Source organism: Lynx rufus, unplaced genomic scaffold, assembly GCF_022079265.1.
Source record: "Lynx rufus isolate CCGP_SWC_20201006 ecotype Redwood Valley unplaced genomic scaffold, mLynRuf1.p SCAF_3, whole genome shotgun sequence".
NCBI classification, from domain to species: domain Eukaryota; kingdom Metazoa; phylum Chordata; class Mammalia; order Carnivora; family Felidae; genus Lynx; species Lynx rufus.
The window spans coordinates 179,374,474-179,391,351 of NW_025814845.1; the positions used below are offsets into that span (position 1 = coordinate 179,374,474).

Below are 16,878 nucleotides of genomic sequence, written 5' to 3' on the forward strand. Positions count from 1 at the left end.
CCTGTTTTAAGCTCTGCCTTGAATGGGAGGTTGATCAGTTTATTCAAGTCTGATTAAGACTAGAGGCATGTTATTTAATAACTATCCAATATGCTTCCCCCAAAAATGTGCTGTAGACATATCTGAACAACCTGCTCATTTTCTAAAATTATACTTGTGTATGACAGCTTTGTGATAGCCTTTTCCCAGCCTCCATGATTGCTGGAAGAACATGGATTATATAGGAAATTTTATAGATCTTGGGCTGTTTATGTTGGTGATGATCTGAAGGAAATTGAATGGTACTGGATAATAATAATCACAATGATGATTTAAATGTATTTTATATTAAGTAAATACAAGGTAGTTTTTCCTGTATCATCTCATCTGGTATTTATAATTTAAATACACTCTGAACTGTCTATGTTTCTCCACAAAAATTATCAGATACTGTGCTAAATTCTGAGAATACAGAATCTTAGCCGGACAGGCAAAAAATGAATTTCAAAAGTAATTATTTCATGATGATTATGATTAGTGCTCTGGACAAAGAGATACAGTGATTATGTTCATGATTAAAAGGGGGATATTAACCAATCTTGTAGATTAAGGAAGACATCCCCAGGGAGGTGATATTTTAAATGAGCTCTGAAAGACAAATAGGAATTAAGAAGTGAAAAGACTATTCTAAGTAGATGAGAGAGCAGGTATAAATGCCTTAAGGCAGGACAAAGTAGGCCAAATTCCATGATCCAAGAATTTACTGAAAGCAGGCATGGCTGGAGTAAAACAGTATGTGTGTGGAAGAGTTTGGGTGAGGATAGAGGTTGTAGCATGGTCAAGATGAGGTACATAGTGACCAGATAGTGCAAAATCTTCCTCTAGACTTCCCTCTGTGTCCACATAACAGCAGCAAATGCTTTTTAAGAAGCCCTTACTATGCGCCCAACAGTGTTTTAAGTACTTCCCTTTTTTTATACTTGACAATAATCCTATGAAGTAGATACTGATATCATCCTTATTCTACCAACTGAACAGGCAGAGTGAAGAGAATTTTAGGTCACTTATCCAATATTACACAGCAAAAGATGAGCAAGTTGAGATAAGACGCAGGTGGTCTTGTTCCAGGATCTTCTCTCCTAACTCTATGCTGAGCATTGAAAACCAACACAGGCTTTGAGCGGGGAATGAACATATCCACCTACCCACCCTTGCACTGGGATTTATGGGTTCCTGTCCATGAACATTTATTGAATTCAACTGATATACAAAGCCCTGTAGTAGTGCTTTGGTATCTTATATACTCATATACCCACGTTATTCTATTACTATGAACACTTAAAGAAGCAACTCAAATACTGAGATTAAGAGACAGTGTACGGATGGAAAGTTTACATGGAAATAAACGGTGCCAAGCAGTTTTAATTAAGGTGGTGTTTTGATAGGCACGGATTGATGGAACATATCAAAGACAAAACAGTCATGATGATATGAATCAGTATTTTTATAGTATATCCATTTATCAAGTGCTATATTGTCATTGATCTTCACAATAACTTGGTGACGAGGACGGACTGGGATTATTCCCACCTTATGGGTAAGGAAACTGAAGTTAAGAAAGGGTAAGGTACAGGTGCTAAGTGATGAAGCCCCTCTCTGCTGGATGTCTGCTTTTACACAATGTTATCCAAGTAGAAGAAAGAGCCTACACAGAACTATAAACGAAGGAAAAACAAAGTACCGTGTATGATAAATATAATAAAACATTTATAAACTTTTCTCATAACCTAAAGGAAACAGAATAAAAACACTGTTATAATATTTAATCCTCTCTTCCAGTAAAAATACGCTTAAACTATCTTTCACAGAGATACTGTTATGGCGCCTAACTGCAATCCTGGGCTTACAAATGTATCACTTGTTTTTTTTATGTTTCCCTCACATATGCAAGTATTAGGAAATTATTCAAGACTATTAGGAAGTAGGATGGAATGATGCATTTTTAAATTGAAAGCTAAGTAAACTGAGTGAGTATATACAATCAGTTGCCACTGCTTTTTTTTATTTGTTCTTTTTATAGAGAAGTAACTAATTATTTGAGAGTCTCAAGAAAAATTGTGTAGTTATCCAAATGCCTTTTTTTTTTCTACCATGACTCATATCATAAAAGCAAAGTGCACTCAGTCTTGAATTGTGACACTTGGGCCAATATGCTAGTAAAAGACAGGAAGTTGGCTGCTACTAGACAGGGTCAATGTCAGTGTTAAGATATTACTTTTTGTGTGCGTGTGCGTGTGTGTGTGTGTGTGTGTGTGTGTGTGTGTAATTTATTTCCTACCTGAGCTTCTGGTATGCAGAGTGCCCAAGGTGACGTCTCTGCTGTGGCCTTGACAAACCCCAATTTTGGCCACAAGTTCTGATATCTCAGGGTTATGAACCCTATGAAAAAAATCAATTAAAAGATATACAATTGCCCCCTTTGAATTATTGTTCGTTTTGGCCAACCTTCTTTTCCTTCATTAGTCCTAGGCATAAAGCCAACATGAGATTTATTTCTCACTCATGGCCTCTCTTCTTTAGCTTGTCTTTCTGTTATTTATGGACAGTAAAACTAATGCCTGAGCAAATGTTGAATTCCACTTAAACCCTTATTCGCCTAGAATAACGAATGATCAAGTTATCTGACAGCTTCAGCACACATTTCAAATGAGATTATGACAACTGACTTATGTTGAAATAACTTCGAGGTTCAAGATGGAGCTTCTCCCGCCAGGGTGCCACATCAGCAAACTGAAACTTAGATACCTCTCATGTCCCTGTAAATGCTCCACTTGACCAAAGTCACAGTATATCCAGTCAGCCACTCTCAGATGCCAAGCCAGCTCTGGGTCTTCTCACCCCCAACAAGATCGACTGCGTGGCCCTAGACAATGAGGTGTTTTCTATGTAAGTCTCTTTTGTTCTTTGTTCTTTATCGTACAAAAGCTTCCTGGCTTCTGGCCCATTTTACAGTGCTCCACAGGAGGCTGTCTACTTTCTCCAGTGTTAAAGTTTGTATCACCTAAATTGTTTGCTTTCATCGTTTTTCAACAGTTTTTGGCAACAAAGAATGGGATTTCAAGCTGACTGCTAACAGCCTGAGCATGAGACACACTTACCGAACCCTTTGAGTTCACTCTTCCTCTCCTCATTACTGAGAGCCAGGTAAGTCGCTCTCGGATTTGAGCTCCACTCTCTCGTGTGAGCTCTCCGAACCAAACAATCTTTATGAGAAAAACAAAAACAAAAACAAATGGGCACCTGGATGGTTCAGTCAGTGAAGCATCCGCTTCTTGATTTCGGTTCAGCTCACCATCTCACGGTTCGTGAGTTCAAGCCCCACGTTGGGCTCTGAGCTGACAGCATGGAGCCTGGTTAGGATTCTCTCTCTCTCATTCTCTTTCTGCTTCTTCCCAGCAGCGATATAGGTATCTGGAATAAAGGTTCCAGAGCTTGTTAAAATTCCCAGAAAATTTCTGGGGTCCCAGAGAGGTTCCAGGATAGTTATATTTGGGAGTCCACCTTGGCTGGGAGCTGTCAGAGGATCACAAAGCCTTGAGATAAGTCCACAGCATAAACCAAGGTGGGGAGGCCCTCAGGAAAATAAGTTATCACAGGAAATTCAGACTGTTTTGACCATCAGAATTGAAATAGGCACAAATCGGCCTGTTAAAAGCCATCAGGGCATCTTCCCCCATAAAGACATCTTGTGGAGAGAATAATAGGTTTCTTGCTAATCGGAATCTGGGAAGCCAAAGCCATAAAGTCGGTGGGCAGGGGGTACGCACTTAAAAGTCGTTGGAGCACTCACCACCTAACTCGAAGATTCACATGCTAAGTTAAGCTGTCAAGAAATGGGTAAACTCGACACCAACCAAGTTTATGCACCAACCTCAAGAAAACTTCCTTGCCACAAGGTACGCTGTAAAAGACACACAGTCTCTGACCCAGGGGCACATCCCTTTTGGGTGTTAATTTGTCTCCAAGAGACTGAAGGTTTAGCTAAAGAAATGGGATCCTAAAAGTTTCAAAGAATTGAGTGTGGACCACACAGCACACCTGCTTATTTTATGTCTCAGAACTACAGTCCTGGAAGCTGCAGATATCTACAGAAACGGTACAACCTTACCAAGACAACTAGAATTACAATGGCCGTTATGGGGAACGTTCCAATTAGGCAACATCGTTCCTGTAAGAAAGGCATTTGAAAGCAAGGTTTCCCAAATCAAGCAAACAGAATGGGATACCTATTTTAATTAGCTCGCAGAAGCCTCCAAAAGACTTCACGATTCCAAAATAGCTTCCTATTGCAGGTTTCCTTGCAGAAAGCTAATGAAAAATTAAAGACCCAAGAGGTACCTAAAACAAAAGACGATAAGACTGTTGTATCTCCTGCTATTCCCCTCTATCCTCAGTCTACAAGTCTTCTGTCTGAATTGCCTTTATGTTCTGAAGAGACCATTAGACTATACACCGAAGCTACCAGGTTAGTGGCCATCCAACCTCAAAAGCTCCAAGGCCAGAAACCTAAAACACCTGGGCCTCCTCCTTTGCACCCTTCTAGGGGTCTATCCTCAAAACACTGGCCCAGAAAGCAGTGTCTCCCTGGCAATCAACTGAGACACTACAGAAGATTGTCCTTGAAGGTTTTGTCAAATCCTTCCACACTAACTCAAAAGCCCCCTCTTAAGCCTCGAAGGAGGGCCTGCTCCACCCTGGGTTGATGGTACTCTGAGGGATTCTCTGGTAAACTGTTATCAGTTAGTCCCTTAGACAGGGGGATACTAAAATTAATGTTGTTGGAAAACTGTACCAAATTCTGATAGATACCAGAGCTATCATTTCTACTTTAACCCCACTTGCTCTGGAGGCTGTAGACAGGATCTGGGAAAACTGTCAGAATCCAGCAAAGGGCGAGAATTCTTACCAAAGCCTTCACTCTTGGAGCGCCATAGTGCTTGGTCAAGAAGGAAAGGTAGGGGTTCCTGGGCAGCTCGGTCAGTTGAGTATCCGACTCTTGATCAGGTCATGATCTCACGGTTTGTGGAATCGAGCCCTGCGTGGGGCTCTGTGCACTGACAGCATGGAGCCTGCTTAGGATTCTCTCTCTCCTTCTCTCTCTGCCCCTACCCTGGTTGCTCTCTTTCTGTCTCTCTCTCTCTTTCTTTCTCTCTGTGAAAGTAAATAATTAAACTTTAAAAAGAAGAAAGAAAGGTAAAATCTCTTCCCAAATTCCTTTCTAAATTCAGATTTTGTGAATTGGATTTTGGGGTGCCCATTGGTTGCCAATCCTTTCCTTCCCAAGGACAGATATTGCCTTTTTTGTTTGATTCATTTTGTGTCCTGAGAACTTTGCTTGGCTTTCTGACTGCCTGGGACATGTAGGTTGTTGGTGCTTATGTATGCAGGCAGCTCACTGTCAGCTTGGGGGCCAAAAATGTATGGCCAGGCAGAAATGAGGGGTACATTCCATCTGTGGCTTAGGGTCCTAGTGACTCTTTCCAGTGTGGTAGGGTCCCCTCCCTAAGGAAAGAAAAAAACAAACAAACCTCAAGGCAACCTGGCTATACGTGTATATGACAATACCCCTCATGACCTTGTAACATGAGACCACTTAATCAGACTACATGTTTGTGTGTTACCATATATATGGGAGACAAAGAAGTAAAAAATATATTTAAAAAACTACACCATGTCGCATTCAGGGCTCAGTTCTTTGATACGAACCCAACCTAGCAGTGCCGGCAGGAATAAAGTCCCTTATTTTGGCTATCTTGGGAGTGACTCTGTATCTTGGGAGGGTAGTATGGGGTTGTCCAATACTGCCAGAATTATTAATTGCTTGTCCCAGCTGAAGCTTGATAAGATAATTGAAATGATTTAAGTAGCTTTATGGTCAGAAGTTAGCCAAGTTGGAAACTGATATTCAGAATCTGATAGAAACTTTTTAATTAGGTCTTCTTCCCTAAGCTAAGCGAAACTATGTACCCAGTGCTGGGGGCGTCAGGGGGACATTCCAAAGACAAACAGCTCTAAATCTAGCACATGGGAATCTTCTGATTTCTATTAGCTAAAGATCTCCCCAATATAAAGAAGCAAATTGAAGTTCATGTCACTGGATGGATGGGTCAATGCCTTCATATCACAAAGGTTACAACCCACTTCTTTGAGGAATTAAAAACAACTAACCTACAAATGAAGACAACTTGTACGACTTGTCTTATGAGTTGAGTCTTTATAAAAACAGGAAGAAAAAAAACCCCACCTATCCTTTATACAAGTCCCAAAACCTCGTCTAACCATCTCAAAAGGCTGCTAAGCATTGTATGCCAGATAAATTTGCACTGGCTCCTGAACATTTGAAACATTATGCTTTGAGACTCGTTTTAATCCTCTGGGAAATGTTGATATTTTTGCCTTAGCAGGCCATAAATACGGTTTGGTTCCAGTCACATATTCAAATCAGTCATTTGTGGGTTATTATTTCAATGTCATTTCTGTCTTCAAAGTCTTTGAAGTGTTTTTAGGATCTGCCCCGTGGATGCACCACCCATGGCCATTCTGAGACGTGAGCGACGGTCTGTTGCTTACTACAATTCTCAACTTCTTTGGTGTATTGTTTAAGATTAGATCATGCATGTGTAGTTCTGGGCTCAGCACAGGAGTTCATAGACAACCTTCTTGGGTCACTTTTCTGACCTCCATGATCTTTCTGGCTCTTTGTTCCCATAGACTCTCTTTTTTAGGTCTTTGGCCAAAAAGATGGGGCTTTTTTTTTCTGCTCTGCTGTGTACTTACCTCAACTGTACTCGTGTTTGGAACCAAGGGGAAAAAGGACAGAGAAACAGGAAAACAGGGCTTCATTCCCACCCTTTTGGACCATAGCCCTTCCAAATGGAGAGGAAGCTTCCTCTTCAGAATTTTAGATCATTGCATGTCCCTGCTGCCCCCTGTCACTGCCAGCGGACCCCTTTCCTACTCCTCAAATCTAACTAGAGGGCTTCTCCCCAACTCCTTCTGTCCATACAGAAGTCCACTTATGGGTTCTCAATACCTTGAATCCAGCCCATCATACGCAAGACGGGGAAAATGATAAATTCACAGCTATTTCACTGGTACTTCGATTCTAGTCTCCAATCCATCTGTTCCTGTTAACTTTTAAGAGCTCTCCACTAAGAGAGTCTGATGGGAGTCTGCTTCTCCCATCTGACTGAGAACTGGGCCTCCCCTCATTAGCGCTTTAAAAGTTCTAAGATCTCCTGCAAGAGACCACTTTAACTTTTTTTCACCCATGTTTGCTCAAACATATAAATCCTCGGAGCCCAGTTTTCACCTAATGTTTATGAACAGCTTGCACAATCATTATTCTTCAGGAATACCTTTTCAAAAGCACTGTCCTAAATCAAACCAATAATTTTTTTAAAATCCTTCAACTATCAGTAGTCTTCTTTTATTTAACTGCTGAGAAAATAAAGACATGATCACGTGATACCAACATACTCTGCCAGGTCTGTGTTTAGGAAAATAACACCTTCAAATAGAGGTTATATGTCAGCACCCAAACAGTGCATGTAGACTTGTTTATGATACACTTAATATTATCCTAAAATTCTAAATCAAAGCAGATTTAGAATTATTGGTCACTTAATTTAGCTCCCCATGTTGATTCTATAGACCTAATGCACAACCTCCATCTGACCCATGTACTAGATAGTGTTATGTGACCCATGTACTAGATAGTCTTATGTGACCCTTGTAATAGATAGTGTTATGTGACCCATGTAATATACAGTGTTATGTGAATCTTACTTATGCAGAAACTGCTATTGTCTAAATGTTTGTGTCTCCCTAAAATTCATATGTTGATATTCTAACCCCCGCTGTGATGGTATTAGGAAGTGAAACCTTGAGAGGTCATTAGGTAATGAAAGTGAATCCCTCATGAATGGGATTAGTCCCCTTATAACAGAGGCCCCAGAGAGATCACTCGTGCCTTCTACCACCTGAAGTGACAGCAAGAAGATAGTAAGTCACTGACACCAAGTCCTGTGGACTTCCCATCCTCCAGACTGTGAGAAATAAATTTCTGTTGTTTGTAAGCCCCTCAGTATGTGGCATTTTTGTTTTAGCGCCCTGAAAGGATAAAGACAGGGACACAGTGGCAGATTTAGTATGAAAGTGCAAGGAAAGCAGGGCTACGAGACCCATCCTTGTGAGTGGGTCCACCCAGCACTCTCCTACTTGCCTGAGAACAGCGGATCCTCCAATTTAAATCCCTATCAAACAGGCCTGTCAAAAGGACCCCAAATATTTTGTCCCATTTTATGATGCCCCACGTACAAAGATAGATGAACAGATACATTTAACCGAATAACCTATTTCTATTTATGGCGCATGAATTATTGAATGACTTGACCCAGACACCTAAAATATTGCTCAGCCTCTTTTGCCTAACCCTACAGGCATCTGCACTATTGATTCTTTTCTTATTGACCTCTCCAGAAAATCTACCATTTGACGTGGGTCAATTTGTGGCTGTCAGCTATCAATCCAGAAATGATGACATAAAGCAGTGCTTTATATAATGTCACTACACAATAAAGCATGAAACAGAATTCCTCTCTTTGGCAACTAAGCATCTGTTAATAACAGATGGGCTCCCCAGATACAGTGAGTATATAAGGCAATAATAAATGGCAAGTGCTTTCTTCATGTGGTTGGTAGGACTTGGTAGCTTTTTGGATGTTCTGATTTTCAGAGCACTTTTATAGTAAGAATTCTATGTTTGATTTATACCTGATTTTTTTTTATTTTTGACTACATTTATTTTGCGGTTCTGTCTCATTAAGAAATACTGATTTCCAGTGTACTTGCCCCTCTCCTTGGCATTCTAACTATACGAACCATATAATACGCACGTGTATTTGTTGGTGTGTGAATATATGAGAGAGTACCATTTCTTCTGCATGAAGCATTTGATTAAAACCTTTCAAATCAAAGTGGTGAGTAGTGATATAGCAAGGGAATTGTTCCCATGGAAAGCTTCCTCACTCGTGGGCAATAGATCCTGTCTTGTTTTCCTGGACTAGTATCTAAGCATAGAGGAGAGCAAAAGAGGAGATAAAATACGTAAGACTTGTCACAACATTCTACATCAAGTATTGCAGTATGATTGGAATTAAGCACATTTTTATTCATATCTAGTCTGGCACTAATTTATGAGAGTTTTAGATAACAATATTTTCCTTGCAAGGTAATTGAGATATTAGAGATAATATGTATAAACCATTTGGTAGCACTAATAATCCATTAATATAAAATATGCAATGTAAGAAGAAAAGTACCTGATACAGAGTATGATCTTAGCAGTTACTATTAAGCCCTTTTAATATTACTCTTTAACATGTGTCTAAACTAAGATTAGAAATATATGAAATCTTGCTTGTCAAGAGGGATTTTTTTTTACATCTTGGGCCTGCTATTAGTTCATGGATTTTTTTTATTAATATTTTCTTTAAAAATGTCATTTACACTAAACTGCTTTCACATTTTCCCTATACTTATGTTTTGATGGGTGTTAAATTGTTTTTGAAAAGAAAACGAAATATTCATTGAGATAGTTTGTCAAATATTTTGTTTTATCTCAACAAAATAATCTGCATGAGTCATAAATTTCCCTTTAATAAGAATTTTAAGCCATAAGTTATGCTTGTTCATATTTTCTTGTTTTCCCTCTTTAAGATCTCATTATATTGACCAAAAAAGTAATTTAAAGATTAGAAGACTCTGGGGTCTGGAATAAAACTGCATTCCACTGTCAGAGATTAAAATGATAACCTTCAAAGCTTCGATATTATAATATGTAAGAGAGTAGAATCCGATATGTTGTTAAATAATTCTCAGAAGGAAATATTAAATCATGCTATATGCCCTTGTAAATGTAAAATAAATCTGTGCTTATAAATGTAGAAGATCTTACATTATATTCAAGTAGGAAAAATTAATTCTGTAATTAAGGAAGCCATGTACAATTTTTAAATCCAAATTTCCCTTTCATCAAGCACAACAGATTTATTTAGTCTCAACTATGTACCACACACTACACTAAGTGATCCGAGAGATACAATAATGAGTAATACCTACCATCTGCCTTCAAAAAGTTTATCATTTAGTATAGAAGAGAAAGGTATACTAGTGAGTATCTTGGCCAGGGAGAAAAGTGGGGTGTGGGAATGGTGGCTTATGATCTCTGAGGTGCTTTTTAAAGTTTTTTTTTAAGTTTATTTATTTATTTTGAGAGAGACTGAGACAGCACGAATGGGAGAGGGGCAGAGAGAGAGGGACACTGAGAATCCCAGAACTTGAGGCTCAAACTCCCAGAACTGTGAGATCATGACCTGATCTGAAACCAAGGGTCACTTAACTGACTGAGCCACCCAGGCACCCCTCTGAGGTGCTTTTTAAATCTACGTGTGGCACCTCCACTAAGATAGGAATATGTTCCCCACAATGAAGATGCTCCCGAATCATTCCTGTCTCAGCCAATGAGAAGCCGTGCCATGATGTATCCCTATTATGGATAGGGTATCAGAACTGTTGAGTTTGTTAATGTTAAAAAGAAAAGGTGGGGTTGAAAGCAAGAATGATTTGGTTAAGTAGAATTCAAGATAGAACATATCTGTTGCACTATGTAGTTTACTGTTTTCTCATATTTGTTCTCAAGGCAGTAGAATTACCTGCCCCCATTTAGTATTCAGCATCTCATGTTTAACAGATTCAGTAATTGACTTTGACTTTTCCATTTACCATTTCAGATCAGATGCTCCCCCCAGTTTACCTGTTAGTACATCTCTACTTTATGTCCTGATTTTAATTAGGAGGTGACTTTTTCAAAGGAGGCAATCACTTTTAATTTTAGAAGTCAAGAAGAAAGATCAGGATAAGCGTCACATAGCAGGACGATTTTTAGGTTTCAATAAATAGAGACGAAAATGTAGGCAGAGGATATAGTATAAAAAAAATTTTTTTTGAAAAACAAAGTATTCAGGATTTAGTATTGTAATTGAGTGGAGAATACACAAAAATAAAGAAGTAATGGGCCATCAGTTTGAAAGGAGAAATTATAATCGGACTTTGGGTTGGATATATATAATTTAATTTATTAGGCAATGGCGGGTCATTTTGCATGGAGAATTCAGTGATTAAATCTGTGCTGTGGGAAGATTGACATGGAAGTAGTTTGTGAAAAATCAGGATGGATACATAAATTATATTGTGAAGAAATGGGAATAATAGAGACAACGTGGGAAACAGTGTGCAAGTTCCAGTCAGAGGAACCAGTAATTGACAAACAGAATAGACAGGAAAGAAAAAAAATCCAGAGGAAAAGATGAAGGGTTTTTGGATCTATACATGTGGCTACTTGTTGGTGGAATGATGGGAAAGTGCATGCCACAGCAAACAACACGACTCTTTCTTTGACAGTTCCTGCCCGGGTGACTGAGAGAATGATGCTATCATAAATCCAAATTTCAACATCGGGAGAGAGAATTGGTTTGGGAAAAATAGAATGAGTTTACTTTTATATCTCTTAAGTTTAAGGTGGTAGTAAAAAATCCAGTGGAATATAAACACAGATCTGACAGCTGGAAATGCAAGATAAGCACTCTGTGGAGAGCGAGTGTGGAAAGAGGAGACCTTGGGGGTGAACACATTGGGAACAGAGAGGATGGAAGATGGCGACGACAATGGTGACAGCAGTGATGGTAAAAATTAAACAAACTTAAGGAAAGCAAATACATGGAATGTGGAAAAAGCAAGAAGAGCAAGCAGAAAAGAGAAAAAGTTAAAAAAAATAAGTGGGAAAAATAGGTTAATGTTCTTGAAACAGGGGAAACTCAGAAAGGCAGGCGGAGGTGGTGACCACAGATGAGGGAGGAGGCCGGTGGAGTCGAACGGGGAACAGGAAGTCATCACGAAAGAGGTGGGCTAATAAGTTAAATGGTAAGAGATGGAGGAGGGCCTGGGTGGCTCAGTTGGTTGAACGTCTGACTTCAGCTCAGGTCACGATCTCACGGTTTGTGAGTTTCAGCCCTGCATCGGGCTGTGTGCTGTCAGCACAGATCCCACAGAGCCCACTTCAGATCCTCTGTCCCTGTCCTCTTGCTGCGCCCTTCCCCCTCTCAAAAATAAATAAACGTTAAAAAAAAAAAAAGACAAGAGGTGGAAAGGTGGCAGGCAGCAAAGGCAATCTTTTTCAAGAGGCGTGGCAAGGAAGAAAAGGGAGGAAGAATGATAACTTGAGGGAGAGGTTGTTTTCAGAGAGTGGAGACCTAAATACTTGCGTTTGCAGGCAGAGGGTGGCAACACAAACACAGGAAGAAATACACACTAGCAAAGAGCTCTGCTAGAGTCACTCACCAAGCACATTATGCAGAGCAAATAAGGATTGGGAATAGATAGTGCATGGGTTCAAAGTGGTCAGAAGGAGAGCATGGCAAAAGAGTGGAAGCATTTGCAGGGAAGATGTGTAAAGTTATAAGGCTTCAGAAAAAAAGGTTGCCATGATCGCAGAAAAGTAGAAGCAACACCTTCTTCCGAGAGTGAGAGAATAGATTGTTGAGATGGAGTTTAAACACGGTGGGACACATTTGTGGGAAATGACTGCGGTTGGTAGGATTAACAATCAATAAGGGTTAAACAAGAAACTGCCAGAGATGGGAAGGAGCTCACATCTCAAGTCCCTTAGTCATGTCCAGATGCGGAGCGTTTGTAGAGGATGCTTGGGATGCTTTGGTGAGGTACCGCTATATAACATTTGCTACAGCTGCAATCAAGTCACCACTGTCAGAAGGAGAAAGACACGCAGAATCTGCATGGGATACTGCCGACAGATGGAGTGCTAAGAAGGTCACACAATATACCATCATTTCACATATGCCAAATCATGAACTAGAAGTAAGAAAGCTGGTGGCGGTAGTGATCACGACACATCATACCATTTGGGTTGCTGGATGCATCTTGTCTACATAAGTGGTTCATCGTGCCTACGGATGTGTTTTCTGCTCAAATGAAAGGAGAGAGTGCAATATTTTGACAAGTGTCCATTTATTTCCATCACTAGTATCCTTAGGGTCCTGCAGGTTTGACTTGCCAAACATTTTTACTAATACGAGTGTTCAGTTAAAGTATATCATCATCTTATCCTGCTGTCCTTACTAACAGAATAATGTAGAAGTCCCATCTTACTTTATATTTTTTACTCACGTTTCTTTAAAAAGGTAACAAGGAACCCCCAAACTGTTTTCCCCACATAATGAAAAGTTATTTTGCACTCTGGAAGCCTTAAATTTGACCAGACATTCAGGAACTCTTAATTCTGATGTTTCCAAACTTGAAACTTCCAAAATGTTCTACATGGCCACAGTGTCATAGTAACTGATGATATTTCTTAAGAAGACATCAGTCATACTAAAGCCAGGGTCAGTGAAACCTTGAATGAAACCCAAGACTTTCTTCAGAAATACACCGAGAAACGTAGACCCTGCATTTTTCTAACGACGTCATACAAGTTAGCAAATGACTAAAAAACAAAGTCCTGAAGACTGTCATTTACAAGGTTGACACGGTTCAGGTCTTCAAAGCAGTAACTTAATTCACATCTGAAAATTAACGTAAATAGTGTTTATATGTAAAATAATGTAGAAGAATGTAGAAATGATGTAGAAACGATGTAACGTTAAGGGAAAAAAGTACTAAGTCGAGAATCAAGTAATGTGGCTTTATTCTGACTCTTCTGACTCTTACAGAAAATACTTAATTTGTTAGGTAAATTATAAGAATTCATTGGTTCAACAATATTTATTGAACATGTTCTGTGGGTTAGTCATTTAAAGAGGAGAAACAGAGGTGCCTGAATAGTTCAGTTGGTTGAGCTTCTGAAGTCGGCTCAGGTCATGATCTTGCCGTTCACCAGTTCAAGCCCTGCTTTGGGGCCCGTTTCAAATCTTCTGTCCCCTCTCTTTGCCCGTCCCCCACTTGCTTGAGCTCTCTCTCTCTCTCACCCTCTCTCTCCCTCTCTCTCTCTCTCTCTCTCTCCCTCTCAAAAATAAATAAACATTAAGAAACAAAGTATTTAAAAAATCTCAAACTCCTATTCAAAGGGAAGTTCTCTCCTTCATCCACTGTGTCCTTTCCTTTCCCTCATCCCCATGGTCACACGTGCTCTTTCTTCCCTGTGCTGACCCGTTGGTATTGGAGCAGAGAGAAAGCTCTCCTTGGGAGAGTGTCCACAATTACATTATTGTGCCCTTGTTTAGCTCATGTTTTTAGGTTCATTGAGAAAGAGGACTCAAAGGGCCCTGTGGTCCATCCAGGGACTCAATCCTAATCAGACCCCCCAGACCCTGAAGGTGCCTTATAAGCTTCAGCTACATTTTTTTGCCTGGCATCCATTGAACAGCTGTATGCTTTAGTCTTTCAAGGGTCCAGTGTCTTTGTCTTCCTATAATGCTCCCATGCAAAATTCCATCCTCCAATGTCATCACATCGGGGCCTGTGGTCACATGCAGGAGTGACCTCCTACCGGCCTCACAGCCTCAGAACTCGAGAGGGCCATCTGTTTTCTCTCACTTTGATTCAGCATCGCACTATTCTATCTCTTCATCTATCATTTCTCTGGTAGCACCTGGGCAAACTAGCGACTATGGAGCTAAGCAGATTTCCGGCAAGGATGGAGCCTATCCCTCTTGGGGATACAAGAAACTTTAAGAGTGATTCTTTTGAAGCCCCACTCCCTTAACTTTAGAGGAGAAAACCAGGTGAGCATACCGCTCATTACCCCTCCAGTGAGCAAAGGCAAGGAGGTAGACTTTCCTGATGAACATTGTACTCTCTCTGTGTTCCTTGTCCTTCCATGACTCTACATGGTGAAGAATGCCATTCCACTCATCCAGTCACAGCCTGTCTTACCGGATGGGTAACTGGAGTCTGGTGCTGAGAAAGGGGCCCTCTTTCAAATCAGCCCAAGCAAATTTAGTAACTTTGTTCTCAAGAGGCCTCTAAATCTTTCCACTGTCCAATAAAACATTAAATTCCAATAAAATTCTGGGGAAAACAAAGAATTCAAGCAGTACCTTATGTCACATATAGGTCCTTGAAAATGTCCACTAAATTTAGCCATGGTTTAGTAGCCACACTTAAATCCCTTTTACACTATTTGCTTCTTTTTTTTTATTTTATTTTTATTTTTTTTAATTTTTTTTTTCAACGTTTATTTATTTTTGGGACAGAGAGAGACAGAGCATGAATGGGGGAGGGGCAGAGAGAGAGGGAGACACAGAATCGGAAACAGGCTCCAGGCTCTGAGCCATCAGCCCAGAGCCTGATGCGGGGCTCGAACTCACGCACCGCAAGATCGTGACCTGGCTGAAGTCGGACGCTTAACCGACTGCACCACCCAGGCGCCCCTACACTATTTGCTTCTTACTAACAATAATATTAATAAATTTGTACATGGTGGGCAAGAAGCAAGAAGCCAAGAAGCAAGATAAAAGTCATCTTCAAATAATCATACATACATATTAAAAATAGAATGGGGCGCCTGGGTGGCGCAGTCGGTTAAGCGTCCGACTTCAGCCAGGTCACGATCTCGCGGTCCGTGAGTTCGAGCCCCGCGTCAGGCTCTGGGCTGATGGCTCAGAGCCTGGAGCCTGTTTCCGATTCTGTGTCTCCCTCTCTCTCTGCCCCTCCCCCGTTCATGCTCTGTCTCTCTCTGTCCCAAAAATAAATGTTGAAAAAAAAAAATAGATTAGTAACTTTAAATTTACATTGATAACATGAATTTAAGTGGTCAAACTTAAAGCATGTGACATCTTTGGAAATTTCAAGGTACAACATTTAAGAATTATCTGCAAGTTAGAGATGGCTGAATTTTCTTCTTTAATTTTTTATATTTTTTTAATATATGAAATTTACTGTCAAATTGGTTTCCATACAACACCCAGTGCTCATCCCCAAAGATGCCCTCTTTAATGCCCATCACCTCCCCTCCCCTCCCTCCCACCCCCCCCCCCATCAACCCTCAGTTTGTTCTCAGTTTTTAAGAGTCTCTTATGCTTTGGCTCTCTCCCACTCTAACCTCATTTTTTTTCCTTCCCCTCCCCCATGGATTTCTGTTAAGTTTCTCAGGTGAAAACATATGGTATCTGTCTTTCTTTCTATGGCTTATTGCACTTAGCATCACACTCTCCAGTTCCATCCACATTGCTACAAAGGGCCATATTTCATTCTTTCTCATTGCTACGTAGTACTCCATTGTGTATATAAACCACAATTTCTTTATCCATTCATCAGTTGATGGACATTTAGGCTCTTTCCATAATTTGGCTATTGTTGAGAGTGCTGCTATGAACATTGGGGTACAAGTGCCCCTATGCATCAGTACTCCTGTATCCCTTAGGTAAATTCCTAGCAGTGCTATTGCTGGGTCATAGGGTAGGTCTATTTTTAATTTTCTGAGGAACCTCCACACTGCTTTCCAGAGCGGCTGCACCAATTTGCATTCCCACCAACAGTGCAAGAGGGTTCCCATTTCTCCACATCCTCTCCAGCATCTATAGTCTCCTGATTTGTTCATTTTGGCCACTCTGACTGGCGTGAGGTGATACCTGAGTGTGGTTTTGATTTGTATTTCCCTGATAAGGAGTGACGCTGAACATCTTTTCATGTGCCTGTTGGCCATCCGGATGTCTTCTTTAGAGAAGTGTCTATTCATGTTTTCTGCCCATTTCTTCACTGGGTTATTTGTTTTTCGGGTGTGGAGTTTGGTGAGCTCTTTATAGATTTTGGATACTAGCCCTT

General features: G+C 40.3%; 1 protein-coding gene across 1 annotated transcript in view; it reads left to right on the top strand.

The window, feature by feature from the left end:
• Positions 1-3,136: 3,136 nt before the first annotated feature.
• TUSC3 (tumor suppressor candidate 3) overlaps positions 3,137-16,878 on the top strand; it is a 591,066-nt gene continuing 577,324 nt past the window's right edge. Inside the window, exon 1 of the mRNA XM_047092210.1 lies at positions 3,137-3,183. The gene's annotated coding sequence lies outside the window, so the exon portion shown is untranslated. The remainder of the gene's footprint in view (positions 3,184-16,878) is intronic.